The sequence below is a fragment of the Diabrotica virgifera genome, chromosome 5, assembly GCF_917563875.1.
Source record: "Diabrotica virgifera virgifera chromosome 5, PGI_DIABVI_V3a".
NCBI lineage: Eukaryota > Metazoa > Arthropoda > Insecta > Coleoptera > Chrysomelidae > Diabrotica > Diabrotica virgifera.
In genome coordinates, this window is record NC_065447.1 from 236,420,372 (window position 1) to 236,437,362 (window position 16,991).

Below are 16,991 nucleotides of genomic sequence, written 5' to 3' on the forward strand. Positions count from 1 at the left end.
TTCGCCTTCCTACACTTCTCTTGTCCTGGATTTTCTCTTGTATAATTAATTGAAGTATGTTGTATCTCTCATTACGCATAACGTGCCCCAGGTATGCTTTCGTGTCTTCATGGTTTCCAATATCTCCATTCTTTTGTTGACTCTTCTCATGACTTCGTTGTTTGTTACATGACACAGTTCAAATGCTTCCAACTTTTTAGCAGTCGACGCGTTAAGTGTCCACGCTTCTATCCCGTAAAGCAGAGTCGAGAAAAAATAACACCTTGCCAGCCTAACTCTCAAGTCTAATTTCAGTTCTCTTGCACAAAGTACCATTTTATTTAAGTTTGTTCGTGCTTTCTCTATTCGAACTTTCTTCTTCTTTCGATTTCTTTGGAGTAATCGTTTGTGTGATTAATTATTGTGCCAAGATGGTTGTAGTTTTCAACTTGTTTTGAAGTTTTACAGTTAATTGTCAGGCTTTCATCATTATTTTGAGTTTTTGATATCCTCAAAAATTTAGTTTTCTTATGTTTATTGGTAATCCATATTCTTCTCCATATTTAACTGTTCATTAGCTTTTAGATGTCTTGGAGGTTGTCCGCTATTATGATAGTATCGTCCGCATATCTAATGTTGTTAATTGGCGTTCCATTGACCTTTATTCCTGCTGTTTCTTCCTCAAGAGCTCTTTTCATAATTTCTTCAGAGTATACATTGAATAGTAGTGGTGACAACACAGACCTTTCGCACTGCTCTTTTAATTTCGAACTCTTCTGATGTGTTCGTTAATGCGTATGTTTGCCTGCTGTTTATAATATAATAATATAATTCGAAGGTCATTTTATTTTAAATGTTTTGCTTTGAGGACGTCAATTAGATCTTTTTGGCGGACTTTCTTTTCATTTTGATTAAGGATTTATATTAAAAACCTTAAATTCAATTAGGCAAACCTTAAAATTCTCGAAAGAATCAACGAAATTTCGCTGAATTCATTGTTTTAAGAACTCTGTGAACTAGTGTAGTGTTATAAAGAGTTTCTGATATATCTTAGTATTACACTGGCATCCTAAAAGTAAAGTGTATACGTATGATTGAAAAGTATCGAAAGTCTGTTCAGATTGTTACATTGCTGGAAAATGGAGAAAGCCAAAGAGATAGCCAAAGACAATTGAATGTTAGTCATCCAATTGTACAGAGAGCTTACCAACGATTTTTTGAGAAGGAATGTCATCACTGATGAAGACAATGGTCAGAGATGATCGCGTTCTCACTATTCGTGCATTGCGAAACTGGTCGCAAACTGCTATCATGTCTCAAAGCCATATTCAGCAAGTCCAAGGACCAGCACTCAGATTTTCTACTATTCGACGAAGGTTAAGAGAACAGGGTTTGACAGAAATCCAGCAACGAGACCATTACTATTGCTGCTCACAATTGACGCAGACTTGCATTTGCCCTTGAACACGTCAATTAGACAATAGACGATTGGAAAAAGTGTTTTTTACCAATGTGTGTAGAATATCAATTTATGATAAAGATGGTGATATAAGGTCTACGGAAAGGATGGACAATGTTATGCTGCCTGCACTCGTTCACACCGGGTTGCTTTTGGTGGTGGCTCAGTAATGTTTTGGGCAGGAATTTCTTTTGAGGCACACACGGATCGCGGCTTGATTGAGAGAGGCCCAATAACCACACACCGATACAAACAGAGATCCTACATCATGCTACGCCATATGCTGGGTTCATTTCAAATGGTTTTCTGCTAATGTAAAATAATGCAAGACACCACACGGCAAGGATTGTAACATAGTATCCTGAAGACGTTGCTGGTATTCCAAAAATGGACGGTTCTGCTCAATGTCCAGACCTTACTAGTATTGAACATAAATGGAGCCATCTCAAAAAGTGTGTAAGACGTCGTATACCTGCTCCTACAACATGTGAAGAGCTTCGAATGACTCTCACTTAGGAATGGACTATTATTTTCCCAAACGAACATTAAAAACGTGATCAGTTCTATGCGAAATCGAGAACCCTGGTGGCAACACATTTAAGTTATTGAAGTGAGTGATACCTTCTTCCCTTTTGTTAACTCTATAATTCAATAATTATCGGTATAACTGTTAACTGTAAAGGTAAATTAATTTTTCCTTCTTTTCTATTTGTTAATAATAATAATGTCTGCTTACGTGCTACAAGAGTAACTGACTCAATACACAAGAGATATGATCTTATATATAAAAATCAATTACTGTTCGTGTGTCTCGCTAAAACTCGAGAATAGCTGGACCGATTTGGATAATTTTGAAGTTGAATTATTTGTAGAACTCCAGGGAAGGTTTATGCGGATTTATATAGTCATTTTAGTAGTTACCAAAATTTTTACATCTATATGTATAAAATTCTCTTTTCACAGTATTTGTTGCCATACTCCTCCAAAACGGTGTGACATTATGAAATTTTACACGTGTATTTGGCAGGTCTAAGAATAGGTTGATATCTGTTCTTCATACCCGTACGTCACAAGGGAGGTTACTGATGACGCCATAACTCTCATAATAATGAGGTGAAAAATACGAAATTGAGTACGTAGACTCCTTGCTGAATTCCGAGCAGAACCGTACTAAAATTTTTTCTGTAGCGCAATCGGTGTCCGAAATATGATATCTCAAGCCATGGAAATATTCTGAGGACAGAAGAAGAACGAGCGACAAATTTCATAGAAGAAAAGTGGAACAGTTTAACTTTGGGACTCAAATTGGGCAAAATATGAATTTTTTAATTTTGCGAAATTTTCAAAAAATATCTCTAAACGGAACTTTTCTGACGAACCGTAACCAGGAGAAAAAATCTAAGCACACGAAAAGAACAAGCAGCAAATTATAAAATTTTATTTAATTTTAAATAATTTTGTTTAATTTTATTTAATTTAAGTATTTTATTTATTTTCGTTTATTTTATTTTATTCCATTTTTTAATTTCATTTATTTTTTTTATTTTATTTCATTGTATTAAATTTTATTTATTTTTATTGGATTCTATTTACTTATATTTAATTTTATTATTTTTTAAATTTATTTATTATTTTTTTTTATTTATTTATTATTTTTGTTTCATTTTATTTAATGTTATTTAATTTTAATTTAATTTAATTTAATTTAATCAACACCTATAGGGTTGGAACCACCCCGAATCCAATTATAAATACAGGGTTGTTTTGAATGTAGATAAAATAAAGCTGTTATATTCATTATAAGATAAACAAATTTAAGATTGTAACTGTTGCACTACAAACTTTATTTTGTTACTTCTAACTAAACTTTATTACTTCAAACATCATGTGTAATTCATTAAAAATAATAATAAAAACTCATTCACATCGAGCATTTTTTGTTTATTAATTACGAATTCCTTTTGTTAAACGCTTTTATTTAGTTCAATCGTTTGCGTCAAATTTTTAGACGTTAATTTGACTGCCTTTTTTTCAATGGAAATTAATGAAATTTTGCAGACATATGGATTCGCGGGAACAATATACGAATAGACAATCAAAAATGTTTTTATGTTTATGAATTGTTTAAATAAAAAAAAAACGATTTTAATGAAAAATGCTTAAATTCTCTTGTTTTTTACAATGTAGAAACTTGAAACTTTTATAGATTGTAGCTAATTATATGAACTATACATAATATCACTTTTTACGTTATTTGTTTACGTTATGCTTCATATATAAATAATAAAGTTTCAAATTTATCCAGTTTCTGTCCAATTTCTTTCCAGTTTTCAGCGAAAAAAAGTTATGACACCGCAGAGGGACAAATGCTGCCCTTAGTATTGTCGTGGGCTTCGACTGTTCATAAAACGCAAGGTTTGACTATTGACTACGCCGCGCTGTTGTGAACTTGGGCCCGAAAGTGTTTGCGTAAGGACAGGCTTAAAAGCCTGCATTGAGCCTGCAAGGTTTACGTTTCATTGAGCCGAGTGCGATCATTAAGGTACGTATCCATGCAAGGGTGAACCCCGCTCGGTGTAGCTGCTCTAATGGATACACGATGCGCTCCCTTACATATAAACCGCAAACCGGTTGAAACGAAGAGTGTACACGCCAAGCGGCGATCACCGACGTATCCACTAAGTGGAGCTACTACACCGAGCGAGGTTTGCCCTTGTATGGATACGTACCTTTAGACGGCTTGCGCATCGAAAAACTGCATTGCGAGAAATTAACAACGTCTACACCGTGCAATAGTAAAGTATTACAAGAGATAGAAATACTGCGAAAACTGCAATAGTCGTAAATAATGATTTTGATTTAGAAATGTATGAAGAAATTACAGAAAATGTACAATGTATGTATCAAAAGTTAAAATAAATGCAAAAAAGGTATCTGTCAAATACCTACATGCTTTTTTTAAACATGACGATATATTTTAATGTTTGAAAAGTGTAAGACTAAAAAGTAAAAAATAAAACAATATGAAAAAAATTTTCTTAAGAAACGTTTTTATTTAGTTATGAGTTACTAAAAGTTAAAATATAAAAAAATGAACTAAAAAGCAAAAAATAGAAAAAATCAAACTCGACGGATTATTCTAAAAAAACGTTCGTTAAAAAATAAAAAAATCTAACACATTCGTTAAAAAAAAGCGTGGGGCGCGTCTTCATCGAATAAACGGTTTTCTCCCCACGCTTTTTTTCAACGAATGTGTTAGATTTTTCATTTTTTTAACGAACGTTTTTTTCGAATAATCCGTCGAGTTTGATTTTTTTTATTTATTGCTTTTTGGTTAATTTTTTTATATTTTAACTTTTAGTCACTCATACTAAATAAAAGCGTTTCTTAAAAAAAATTTTAATATTGTTTTATTTATTTTAAGTTTATTGTATACAAAAGTTTGTTTTTGGAGTTATACTTCTTTACGCGCGATATGAGGGTGAATTTTTATATGTTAAAACCTACGATCCCGGCGCATGCGCATTATAACTTTGTTCTGATTGGATGTTCAAATGACATGTCAAAAATTATCCAATATGGCAGTTGTAGCGCAGCTGTGGTTTGGACGGTTGACGGTTTGGTTATGTATGGTTGTTGCGTTTTAAAATTTGTGGGAAGAGAAACAACAAAGGTTAGTTAATAGTTATACTGCCTTTTTAAATACTTTTCATATTATATTTTTGAAGTTATACTTCAAAATGTTTTAATTTATGTATGTATCAGCCCAGAAAAGGTGTGGAAAGAATATATTAGTGTTTTTAAATATATTTTTCTACAAACGTGTTAAAAATGCAATTTTTAGGACTCCATAGGAGCGTTAAAAATGCTACTTTAAGGCACTAGTGCTTTAATTTTTTTAAGGCACTGCAGTTGAAAGTGAATTGTCAAATTGTGAAACGTCAAAATATTTATATTTCATTTATTAACATTAATATTAATAATACAACTTGCGCAATTTGAAAAAAGTGGTTTAAAAGGTTTTTTATTATAATCTTGTGTCTTTGGATTTGTCTTCCTTGGGCGTAAAATAATAAAACATCTATTTTTATATTTCACTTGTCACCGTGATGTATAATTAATGTATATCTGAAAGATAAGTAGCATGCGGCTTGATGGCCTTGTTGGTAGAGCATTGGACCAGAGATCAAAAAATCGCGAGATTGCGGGTTCAAATCCCGGACGATTCATATTTTTCCTTTTTTTTTAATATTTGGCATTGTTAAGTTTTGGTTCATTTTTGGTAATTATTGTTAATTTTTTGTATTGTAACTGTTAAGTAGGTATATTTATTTCGTTGAAATTATATTATAATAGAAGTATAACTTCTTACGTGCGTACAAAGTACACACACATTCTTTTTATCTATTGAGGCAGTACGAAGTCTGCCGGGTCAGCTAGTTTGATATAAATAACAATCTAAGACGAATAACGATTTACACTCTTTTAATAATTAATAGGAATTAAAATAATAAATTAATATGAATAATAATAGTAAATTTTTCGCGCCTATTTATATGGGCTCCACTACTAAAGGGCCATATTACTGTATTAACGAGACAGGAGGGCCGTAGTGGCTCGTAGTGGAAGCACAACCGTGACTATTGATCCGTTTCCGAACCTTATCGTATTTTCACATGAATTACTCCATTACGGTTCTCATCCGGCGTTCGATAAATGCGTTCTCGTTTACTTTCTGTTCGAATCGGATATCTATTCTTTCGACTGGTAATGATTTTTCAAATTTCACACTAGCCATCTCTAATTTCCAACTTTCCGTCAAAGATACAAACAATTGGCAATTTCGGAATTATAAAGTTTGTGTCTGGCGCAATTTGAAGATAAGCTGTCATTTCCATTTGAATTGTTATTGAAGGGTTTACAAAGTTGCACATCATCACTATTGTTTGACAAATACCATTACGAAGATTTTACTAATATTATATTATAACAAAAAGTATAGAAAATATCTTACCCTTAAAAGGGGTTTCCACAAAAAAAAAAGAAAATCGAACTTCACTTTCATCTTAAGGATAGCGGAAAATGAAATAAAATTAAAAAGATGCATTTTTTTATTAGTTCAGAGAAATAAGGAAAAAAAATATCCTGTTGGTGACACAACCCCCTCCAGGCCGAAACTAAATTTTTTGAGTAGTATGGACATCTATAATAATAACCTATATGTTTCCTGCAGCCGATTTTGATGTTATACATAGTTATAAACAAATGAAGATCAAAAACGGTAAATTTTCGCTTTTTTCGTCTATTACCAACAAGTTAAGCATTCTAAACAAATGTGAGAGTAAGAAACTGATAAATCGTATAAAAAAACTTCAATATGGCGTTCGCTTAATATGTCTATCCTTATTGGTTGCTTAAAAAATTGCAAAATAAATCATAAATTTTGAGTTTTTACAAAAATATTCATAACTTATGTAAAAGTTAACTTAGAACCTTCTTATTACACGGAATACTGATACTTCTGGTGCTTAAATCGTACCTTAAATTTTAAAGCAATTGGTCAAATAGTTTAAAAGTTATTTGATTTGTTTATCCCAGCGTTTCCCAACCGGTGGGTCGCGACCCACTAGTGAGTCGCGGGCGGATTTCAGGTGGGTCGCGGCGGGGCTCTTACAGTAGCTGATAAACGTACATTCATATCATCATAAGTGAGGGATGGGTCGCGAATATGAAAAACACCAGAAGGAGGGTCGCCAGACATAAAAGGTTGGGAACCCCTGGTTTATCCCAAATTAATTTTTTTTTGCAACACTGTTTTACGGTTTTAAGTTAAAACCGGTAAGTTTTTCCCATCCCTAAGTAAACCGATAGTAGTACCTAGTAGTTCTTTACTATTTTGCGACAATCATACTCTATAAAAAATGGCACTTTGTGTATAGGTATATAATGCTTTTTAAATAGCTTTTGATGCTCTCTAATTAAGATTTAAATTGGCTGGCGCATTCTTGCACCATAGGGAAGAACCGTGAACCTGATATGGGTCTGATCATTCAAATCTAAATAAAAATGATAAATATGACAAAATCACACCTTTTATAAATATAATAAATAAATGAAACATGCAGTGGGGAAATTTTTCACACAATTTATCAATTGATAAACTGAAAAGGATCAAAGAAGAACTCTTGAACTTTCTCGGAATTATTTTATTTTCCGGATACCATAACTGTACAAACAACATTTATTTGTCTCTGACCGAAACAAAAATGATAAATACATAAATACCACACCTTTTATAAATATAATAAACTAATTAAACATGCAGTGGGAAATTATTTTTACACAATTTATCAATTGATAAACAGACAATGCTCTATTTGCAAGACATTCGTAGAAGATACAAGAGGTTCATAAGAGGAAAGCCTGTAAAGGTACGTATCCATTGCGTTGGTGCTCCGTGCTCCGAGTGGATACGGCATGCGCTCCTCTACATAAAAATCGCCACCGATTGGATCGCCCGGAGCGGCGCTCACCCTCGGCGATCAAATCGGTTGAATCGGTGGCGGTTTATATGTAGCGCATGCCGTATCCACACGGATCACGGAGCACCAAGGTAATGGAAACGTACCTTAACGTTTCAAATGTTGGTGTCTTTTTTCTTAAAATATCAATTTTTTTTATAGCATACCGTACCAAGGAGCATCGATAATCGACGAGCAATCATAATAATTTTTATAGGGCTTTCCATTCACAGTCATTTGTTTCGAGCTTCTGTCATGTGTCACATAATATTAATATATCCATGTCATACATTATTATATATACCAATGATACAAACCAAAGACGTATGTCGTAGATATATTAATATTATGTGACACATGACAGAAGCTCGAAACAAATGACAATCGATGAAAAGCCCTATTCTTGATATTTATGTAAGGATGTTTTGGTACAATCCGCAAAAACAGAACAAATCATTGTCCACTTGAAAATAGTAAACGTATCTGTAAAAAGAAAGGAGGTGTAAAAATTTCATTAGTACGAAGGAAATAGAAACTGCTCATCAGAAGTTAGGGATATAGAAAATTATGCTCATTTTCATAATTGATTATTTAGTGAACAGATTAACGAATTCCGCTGATTTTTTTTTAGTTTTTTTGGCAACTATTAGTGGAATTGAGTTCGTTAAGGAATTGTAAGAAAGAAGTAAGAAGAAAAAACAATTTATATACTTAGTACATTGTCGCAAAATTGTGTTATAGGCCCTTTGACTATTTATCCTTGTAGCAGCTAGCAATGGAAGGAACTCCCCATCAGTAAATTGTTTGTTAAGCTCCCAGTTTATCCAGGATACGCTGGATACTTTTCTTATTTCGTGCATTGTGTTTTAGGGGATTAGGTAAAAGCAATAATCAGTATTACAGTGATTGAAGGACTTCTCTTTCTGTACTCTCTCTGTTAGCTGTAGTTGGTAATTCTGATGTAATAAAATAAAATTGAAAGTAAATAATAAAATGTATGCTATTCAAACTATTGTTAAGTAGTTTCGTATTGTTTTTAGGCATACACAGGCGTACATTGGCATGTTAGGTTACTACAGGGTGTCCCGAAAAGATTGGTCATAAATTATACCACACATTCTGGGGTCAAAAATAGTTCGATTGAACCTAACTTACCTTAGTACAAATGTGCTTATAAAAAAAGTTACAGCCCTTTGAAGTTACAAAATGAAAATCGATTGTTTTCAATATATCGAAAACTATTAGAGATTTTTTATTGAAAATGGACATGTATTATTCTTATGGCAGAGACATCTTAAAATAAAATTATAGTGAAATTTGTCCACCCCATAAAAAATTTATGGGGATTTTGTTCCCTTAAACCCCCCCAAACTTTTGTGTACGTTCCAATTAATTAATTATTGTGGTACCATTAGTTAAACACAACGTTTTTAAAACTTTTTTGTTTCCTAGTATTTTTTTGATAAGCCAGTTTTTATCGAGATGCAATCGAGATGTTTTTATCAATATATTTACGTAAAAATTTTATGGGGGTTTTGTTCCTTTAAACCCCCCAAATGTTTGTGTACGTTCCAATTAAACTATTATTGTGGTACCATTAGTTAAACGCAGTGTTTTTATGACTTTTGCCTCTTAGTCTTTTTTTTATAAGTCACCTATTATCGAGATGTAGCTTCTTTTTCAAAATATACCTAAAAATGTAAATTATAAATAAATTTTCAGATTATTAACAGGTCTCTATAACCGTACTTAACCATATACAAATATGTGGTGGATTCGACAATTATTCAAAATATCTCCATAAACACTGACTTATCAAAAAGTACTAAGAGGCAGAAAAGTTTTAGAAACATTGTGTTTAATTAATGGTGCCACAATAATAATTCAATTGGAACGTACACAAAAGTTCGGGGGGGTTTAAGGGAACAAAACCCCATACAATTTTTATGGGGTGCACAAATTTCACTTTAATTTTTTTTAAGATGTTGCTGCCATATAAATGCGACATGTCCATTTTCAATAAAAAATCTCTCAGAGTTTTCGATATATGAAAAAAAATCGATTTTCATTTTGTAACTTCAAAGGGCTGTAACTTTTTTTGTGTGCACTATTATATATAGGTAAGTGAGGTTCAACCAATATATTTTTGAACCCAGAATCTGTGGTATAATTTATGACCAATCTTTTCGGGACACCCTGTATAACAGTCATATAGATAAACAGCATTTTAATTGTCGAATGCTGAGGGTTCAAGCCACGGGAGAGGGGAGAGGGAAAATGAGGGTTCAAGCCACGTTAAACGAGCAAGTGACTGCAATTAGATACGAATCGAACGAAGAACAAATGATCAAACAGATGACTTAAATAGATCAAAATGTAAAGGATAAACACTTAAAAGCGGATAAAATAACCAAAGAAGAAATCATGGATGACCGATGAGATCCTGTGACTAATGGACGAAAGAAGAAATGCCAAAAATGACCCCGATACATATAAAACAATCAATATATCAATAAGAAGGAAAATTAAAGAAGCGAAAGAGAAAGAAGCAATGGAGAGATGCTAAGAAATTGAGACTCTACAGTCAAAGTACGATACTCACAACGTACATAGGAAAGTTAAAGAACTCACAGGTCGACTAAGGCGGAGACAGAAAGGAAATCTTACTGATTCTGATGGAAACATCATTATGGACAAACAGAGTAAAATAAGAACGTGGAAAGAATATCTAGTAATACTATTTGAAGACCAAAGACATAACACCTTTGAGTTAGAAGAAGAGGTAAATGATGAACCAATAATATTACAGCAGGAAGTTTATTCTGCCATAACACAGCTAAAGGATGGCAAAGCGGGAGGTCCCGATAATATACAAGCAGAACTACTCAAACTAATGAACAACGAATCAATAGCAATAATCACACAGATATTCAACAACATATACAACTCTGGAGAAATACCAACAGAATGGCTGATGTCTGAGTTTATTGGACTTCCAAAAAAAAACAGTAGCCAAAAAATGCGAAGAATACCGTACGATAAGCCTGATGAGTCATCTCCTAAAATTACTCATTAAGGTAATCCATACGAGAATTTACAAGCTATGTGAAAGTCAAATTTCGCCCAACCAGTTCGGGTTCATAAATGCTGTTGGTACGAGAGAGGCTTTGTTTTCAATACAACTCTTATTTCAGATATGCAGAGACGTCAATTTTGACGTATACGCATGTCTGGTTGATTATGAGAAAGCGTTTGATAGAGTACAAATACTAAAAGAAGCAGGAATTAACAACCAAGATCTGAAAATAATTAGAAACCTTTACTGGAATCAGACTGCAAACCTCAGAGTTGACGGTGAACACACCTAATATGTGAAAATCATGCGTGGAGTGAGACAAGGCAGCATTTTGTCCCCCCTAGTTACTCTGAAAGAATATTTTCGAAGCTTTGCACGAAACTGAAAAAGGTATCCTACTAAACGGGTACCGACTAAACAACATCAGGTATGCAGATGACACCATAGTATTTGCGGACAACCTTGAAGATTTAGAAGTCCTCATGAACAAAATCACATATTACAGTCAACAATATGGACTCAATAAGGTACAGGTCAACAATACGGTAAGCAAGAAAAATATAACAGAAGGTCAACTCTACATCAACCAAACCCCTGTAGAAAGAGTGAGACACTACAACTACCTCGGCATCATAATAAACGAAGAATGGATGAACAACCAAGAGATAAAAGCGCGCATCGGAAAAGTGAGATCAATCTTCAACCCCATGGGGGCCTTTTTCAAGAGCCACAACCTTTCTCTTGGTATAAAAGTAAGAATGTTGAGATGCTACGTCTTCTCTGTTCTTTTTTATGGTGTTCAATCATGGACCTTGAACGAAGATAGGTGCCGAAAACTGGAAGCATTTGAGATGTGGCTATACCGAAGAATTCTTAAAATCCCATGGACTGATCGGGTCACAAATGAGGAGGTCCTTGGAAGAATGGGGAAGAACCGAGAAGTACTAACCACTATCAAATCTCGAAAGTTGGAATACTTTGGACACATTATGCGAAATGAATCCAGATATGCCCTCCTACAAGCCATCCTGCAAGGAAAAATATTTGGAAAGCGAGGTCCAGGAAGAAGAAGAACATCCTGGCTAAAGAACCTCAGAACCTGGTTCAACACAACATCTGTGCAGCTTTTACGCGTTGCTGCAGATAAAGTGAAGATTGCCATGATGATCGCCAACATTCGTCACAGATAAGCACATCAAAAATAAGAAGAGAGATTACGTGTTTGGAAAAGAAACATCCTAAGGAAGATCTTTAGGCCTGTGCTTGATGAAGCAGCAGGACACTATAGGATAAGAACTAACAAAGAGCTAGAAGAATTTTACCCAGACGCCAACATCATAAAAGACATAAAGTCGAGAAGACTCTAACAAGCAGGACACTTCAGAACACATTCTGGCCAAAGAACATTCAGGCTGGTGTGGGAGGAAGTCCCAACTGGGGGAAGACCACGTGGACGCTCTCGACTCCGGTGGCGAGGAAGCTATGGGCGCTAAAACCTGGATAGAGATTTCTCAAGTCAGAGAAGAGTGGATGTATGTTGATGTTGTCGAGTCGGCTAAAACCCACGAAGGGTTGTATCCAGGCCCGCCGAGAGGGCGGTACAGCCGGTACATTTTACCGGGGCCCGAAGATGTAAGGGGCCCGGCGTCGACCAGATCAAAGACATAATTTTTCCATAAAATCAGAAATTCATGATCTCCCATTGTTAAAGAATCTAAATTACTTGCCGGTATTTATGAAATAAATCCAGGGCTAGTAGTACCTGGGCCTAGTAGTGACGTGACCGAATAATTTAGAGCCCTACGTAATATTTAGCTGTGAAATATTTGATATTTTCATTGATTGTATAAGAAATTTTACCAGAAAATTTAATGCAGCAATGAAATTTGTTCGCTGTTTAAGATTTTATGGACTTTCCTAGATGAAGATGACGACAATTTTAAGAAAAAAATTGATATATTGCGCGTTATAAAGAAGACACCATTTAACAATTGATAGATGAATTTTTTCATTTGGGAGCGATACACAAGAATAATATTGGTGAATTTCAATTTTTTCCAATAGATTTACTTAATAAAATTAAACATCTCAAATTGGATTCATTATTTCCTAAGCATCGCCGTCGTTATTGCCTTAAATAACTATTTTGCACATTACCCGTGACAGTCGTAGAAGAGAAGCGAAAAGATCTCTTAGGTGTCTTTCTCGCATAAAAAATGCTATGAGATCTACAATGAAACAGGATCGGTTATCAGACCTAGCAACTTGTGCATTGAGAATGATTTGGTAAAATCGTGCGATTTTTCAAAAATTATAGACATCTTTGCCAATAATTAGAAAACTCGAAAAAGCACCTGTATTATAAAAATGTTTATCTACTCTATGTCATATTATGTATAAGTTTTTAGTTTGTGAAAACTGTCACTATAGATATCAGTGCGTAAAGGGTTTAAAGTGTGCGTGAAGTAACAATGTATTTTAAATGGGATTTACTTTTTCGTACACTTTCAATGGGTTTTTTAGCACACTTTCATATAATCAAATATCCTTAACTTCCACGTTGTCATGGTGATGACAATATGAGCAATGACTTACAACAAAATTTTTGACAGTTTTGTGGTTTGAAAGTATGATTTTTAAATGTCAAATTTCTAAAAATTGTAGAATAGAAATGAATTCCAGTGACGAAGAGTTACTTTTTATTTGTTTATCGTAGATAAAATATTGTATGAAACTGTGCGTGAAGTACTTTTTGCGAACTTACGCGATGTATCGCACTCGCTCCGTTGCCGCTCGTGCTCTAAAATCCGCGTGCGTTCGCAAAAAGCATACGTCACGAATTGTTTCATAAATAACTATTTCACTATTATTATAAATATAATCAAAATTTAATAAAATTTATATTTGAAATGTTTCATATTATTATTGGTAATTTTATTTCTGTAAAAATTAAACAATTTTTTCGCTCTTCACTTTTCGCCGGGGCCCGCTCTTCATTTGTTACCTGGGCCCGCTCATTCCTCTCGGCGGCCCTGATTGTATCGTTTCGGAGTAAGTAAGTAAAATACACCTTACGAAGTAGAAATAATAGAGGAAGATTAAGATCATTGTTAAATTCTGGTCCGATTTAATGAAAAATCCAAACCAAACAGAAAAAAAAAACAAATTCTTGAATAGAAACTTTTTTAACATAGATACAACAAAGAGAAGCTATGTAATGCTTAATAATATAACAGGGACCAAATCTGATTTCCATTATTCAGTATTTACTCTAATTATGGTAATTAATTAATTCTATGCAACTTGATAAATATTATACAATAGGATATTACAGGTTAATAGTAAAAATTATTTTTAATACAATATAATATTAATTTCATTTATGTAGATTGTATTGCAAATTATAAAATTTAGGTCAAGTATGAAACTCGCATAAAACCATAATAAAAGATATGTTTTTTCTTTATTTAAATATACACAATGCACAACATATTATTTCATATTATTCATGCCGAATTTTTCTATTTTAGTCTTTTGGTGGTATTTGCACTTACTTGTTTTCCATTGTAGAGTTTCCATCGTAGAGTGGTGATATCATTTCAAACTCCCATGGATTCATCAGACACTGGGACTGAATACCAAATCAAATACGGCAAGACAAACGCATGTCTAAATTTTTTCCCACTCAAGTGTTAGCATATAAAGGTATCATGTACTTTGGTGGCATGAACGAAAACCTAATAATATAGTTTTGTGTTCTTTGCGCAATGTGAAATATTAAAAATTTCATATCTTCTAGAAAAAGCTTGTACAATTGAGTCCACGAGTCTTTACCCGTGCGTCATTCATACCTGGCGAGATAAAACACATACTTTTTATCTAGCATCATTCTTTTCCACGCATGAAACTAATGACAAACCAGCTACTGGCTGTTGTTAAGTAAAAACACATATTATTTTTATGAACGATCTAGACTCAGTACATTGAAAAGAGATTGATACGAAAAAGACGATTGGGGATGTGTTCACATATTTTAAGTACAATTTCTGACGTTTTGGTTTGTTTACTTTTGTGGCTTTCAGTTTGTTGAATTAATGGCTGTTATTTTATGGAATTTTTGCGTTTTGAAATTTTTTATAGTATACAAACAGTTGTTTTCAGAACTAATTTTATATTGGAGTTTGAAGTTTTATCGTTAGATTATGTTATTTTACGATTAATTTTGACAACGTACAAAGCTAACCTCATTGAAACAGTTAAAGAATGCTTGTGTTTCAAATGGAATACCAAAGTGAATAAAATAACAAAAAGAAAATATGTTATTGAATTTTTTTATAAATTATTTATTTATTTATTAATCAAAGATAGTAAAAGAATTTATTAAGCTTCTTCAAATGTAGCTGTAATTATGCACCAAAATTTTAAAGCAAAACTTAAATTTGACATTCTATTTATTTGATGACATCAAATTTTATACTATAATCCGTGATCGGAGTAACACCCACTTTCTGCCACTTGCTGTTGCGTTTAGTAAATTTCCGACTTATTTCGTATGCTTTAAATGATGACGCATGGGTAAAGACTCGTGGACTCAACTGTATATGGTGTACGAAAACAATACAAAAAATAGTTATTTTTTATTTTTATTTCTTCCATTATTTACTGTATTGTCAACATTAAATGGTTTAATTTAAAATAAGGAGAGATAGGTGAGCTGAGAATAACTGGGAGAGCTTCTCAAAACAGATAGAACACTTCTACAGAACACAGAAGTACATATTTAGAATGATCAGAGGACAAAGAAAAGAGATGAACGAACTAATAAAAACAAAACACATTTACAAGGAAATATGGGAAGACTACTTTCGAACAGAATGCCAAAAACTGCCACAAGAATAGAGGTCAACCATCCTAATAACTCTCTTCAAAAAGAAAGACAAATCGAACCCGGAAAACTACACAGGAATTAATTGATTAAACACAACATTAAAATTATTAACAACCAAAGTGATAACAAACAAAATGACTAAAATTATAATATTAGTAGAAGAACAAGGTTTTAGGTCGTGAAAATCATGCACCGACGCTATACAGTGATGAGCGCGCTAATAACCGGCAAAATAACGCAAAAGATGGAAAACATATTAGAATCAACGATATTAAGTTGTAAGATAAAAAGAAATGAAACTAGTAGAGGTAAGAAATTTAGCGATAAGAGCGAATAAATATACATTCTATTTTTTATTGTTTCCCACCTTTAGACGTATCAGAGGAGTATGTCAATCAAAACTGTCACTATCACAGAGGCAGTTGCCAAACTCGTCCGATACGTCTAAAGGTTGGAAACAATAAATAGAATGTAAATTTATAGGTTTTTATCGCTAAACATCCCAGCTCTACTAGTTTCTTTTTTTATTATCTCACAACTTAATATACCTCGTCCAATTTACTTACCGTTGCACGTCATCCGCGCCATAGCCTGTGAGACGATACCAACTCGAAATATTTAGGCGGCGAGTGTGTTCTTTTTTAGAATCAAAATTATTCTAAAGGGGAACACACCTACCGCCTAGATATTTCGTGTTGGTATCGTGTCACAGGCTATGGCGCGGATGACGTGCAACGGTAAGTAAATTGGACGAGGTATATGTTTTCCATCTTTTGCGGTATTTTGCCGGTTATTAGCCCGCTCATCACTGTAATGATAATGAGGCAGGTTCAAGAACAGATATTAAAATACAACAAACCGGTACATTTATGTTTCGTGGATCTTAACAATGAATTTGGCAGGGTCAAATTAAAAGACGTTATCCGTATACTGTACGCAAGAGATGTACCTCTAGAAATATTCCAAATGATCGAAGATATCTACCAGAACAACACAATAAAAGTAAAAGTAAAAGAAGAACTAATCGACCCAATTGACGCGGACAATGGGATAACATAGGGGGATTTC

At 33.5% G+C, this 16,991-nt stretch overlaps 1 protein-coding gene across 1 annotated transcript in view; it reads right to left on the reverse strand.

The window, feature by feature from the left end:
- Positions 1-16,991, reverse strand: part of LOC114331097 (protein Skeletor, isoforms B/C) — a 239,793-nt gene that overhangs the window by 161,778 nt on the left and 61,024 nt on the right. The gene's annotated exons all lie outside the window — the stretch shown is intronic.